This window comes from Triticum aestivum, chromosome 2D (genome assembly GCF_018294505.1).
Source record: "Triticum aestivum cultivar Chinese Spring chromosome 2D, IWGSC CS RefSeq v2.1, whole genome shotgun sequence".
NCBI lineage: Eukaryota > Viridiplantae > Streptophyta > Magnoliopsida > Poales > Poaceae > Triticum > Triticum aestivum.
This window is the reverse complement of record NC_057799.1, coordinates 538,093,756-538,096,264: the sequence shown is the minus strand read 5'-3', so window position 1 is coordinate 538,096,264 and position 2,509 is coordinate 538,093,756.

Genomic DNA, 2,509 nt, shown 5'->3' with positions numbered 1-2,509 from the left:
GAGGGGCGGCGGCTCCGGCAACCCCCGGCGGCGGCGGCGGCGAGGCAAACGGCGGCGGCGCGGGATGAGTGCGGGCGGTGGCGGGGCTAACGGCGGCGGCGGTGAGAGGAAACGGAGGGGCGGTCTATTTATGGAAGGGGGGCTAGGGAGGCTTGGGGAAGGGGCATCCGAGGCGGCGGCGGCTTCCGTGGCCATGGCGGACTCCGGCGGCGGCGTCGCGTGCGGGAAGAGGAGAGGGGCGACGGGGCGGGCCGTCGGCTTGGGCTCGGCCCAGCCGGCGCGGGCGCGTGTTTTTTTTAAATAAGTTCCGCGGAAAATATTGCGTAGAAAAATAAATAAACATTAGAAAAATATGAAATAAATTTTCCCCGTCTAGTTACAAAACCTAGCATAGGGTGAACATTTTTAAAATCAAAAATAAATATGTTGAAAACATGCATATTTTTAAATGCAATAAAATTGCAAATAAAATCCAAATAAATTCCAAATAATGATTTTAACATTTTTCCTCCAGTATTTCAATGTTTTGGAGAAGTCATATTTTCTGCTCTCGTTTATTTTAAAATGAACTATTTTTCCGGAGAGAAAAATAATTAAAACAAAAATCCTCGTTTGAAAAAATCAAATTTGAAAATACGAGAAAATCCCCAACTCTCTCCGAGGGTCCTTGAGTTGCTTAGGATTTATCGAGGATTTGTCAAAATGCAATAAAACATGATATGCAAATGATGATCTATGTATAACATTCCAAATTGAAAATTTGGGATGTTACAGTGGTGAAGACGGAGAAGCGTGGCACCCTGCTGGAAGACCTCAAAGAAACATTTGCCAACTTACGCCGATTCTAGATCAAGCTCAACCCCGAGAAATGCGTGTTCGGAGTACCAGCCGGCCAGCTTCTAGGCTTTTTGGTCTCCGAACGCGGCATTGAGTGCAACCCTGTGAAGATCAAGGCCATTGAGAGAATGGAGATTCCCACCAAGTTGCGAGACGTTCAGAAGTTTACCGGGTGCCTGGCCTCCCTAAATCGCTTTATCAGCCGGCTAGGAGAGAAGGCTCTCCCCTTGTACCGACTTATGAAGAAATCCACCCACTTCGGGTGGAATGACCAAGCAGACCAAGCTTTCCACGAGTTGAAGAAGATGCTTACCACTCCACCTGTCCTGGCAGCGCCGACTGAGAAGGAGCCCATGCTCCTCTACATTGCTGCGACTAGCCGAGTGGTCAGTATAGTCATTGTGGTCCAGCGCCCAGAAGAAGGCCGAGCTCAGTTGGTTCAGAGGCCGGTATATTATTTAAGCGAAGTACTGTCCACCTCGAAGCAAAACTACCTGCATTACCAGAAGATGTGCTACAGAGTGTACTTCGCCGCCAAGAAGCTGAAGCCCTACTTTCAAGAGCATCCCATCACGGTCGTATGCACTGCCCCGCTTGCCGAGATCATAGGCAGCCGGGACGCATCCGACCGGGTGGCTAAGTGGGCCATTGCGCTGGCTCCTTACACAATCTTCTATGAGCCCCGCACCGCCATCAAGTCCCAAGCATTGGCCGACTTCCTTGTCGACTTGGCCGAGACCCAGTACCTGCCGCCGGCTCCCGACTCCACTCATTGGCGGATGCACTTCGACGGGTCCAAGATGCGCACCGGCTTGGGAGCCGGCATCGTCCTCACCTCTCCCATAGGCGACAAGCACAGATACACATTGCAAATCCATTTTGCCGCCTCTAACAACGTGGCTGGGTATGAGGCGCTCATACACGGGCTCCGGCTAGCCAAAGAACTCGGCATACGCCGGATCCTGTGTTATGGCGACTCGGACTTGGTGGTCCAGCAGTCATCTGGCGACTGGGACGCCAAGGACGCAAACATGGCGAGCTATCGATTCCTCATCCAACAGATCAATGGATACTTTGAAGGGTGCGAGTTCCTCCACGTGCCACGGGCCGACAACGACCAAGCAAACGCCCTGGCACGGATCGGCTCCACCCAACATGCTATACCAACCGGTGTCTCTCTCCAGCGCCTCCTCAAACTGTCTATCAAGCAGTCTCCAGAATCGGACTCTATCTTCGTACCGCCCACTCCTGATGCAGCCGGATCCGACTGGAGGAACCCAGCAGGCGGCTCGGGGACTTCGACAAGCGGCCCGGGGACTGCCGTAGTCGCACCCGGCTCGGGGACTTCAGAACCCGGCCCGGGGACTGCAGCAGTCGGCCCGGGGACTGCAGCGACACAAGAGGCGGTGGCCGACTCCAACTCTCCACCACCCAACCCACCCACCCAGGTCACAGTGGCCGTACTGACAACAGAAGAAGTCACAGCTGCATCATGGGCCCAGCCCATCCTCAACTTCCTAGTCAACAGAGAGCTGCCGACTGATGAGATCTCGGCAAGACTAGTGCAACGCCGAGCCGGAGCATACGCAATAATAAACAGAGAACTTGTTAAGCGTAGCGTCACTGGAGTCTTCCAGCGCCGCGTCGAGCCAGAGAAGGGCATAGCAATCCT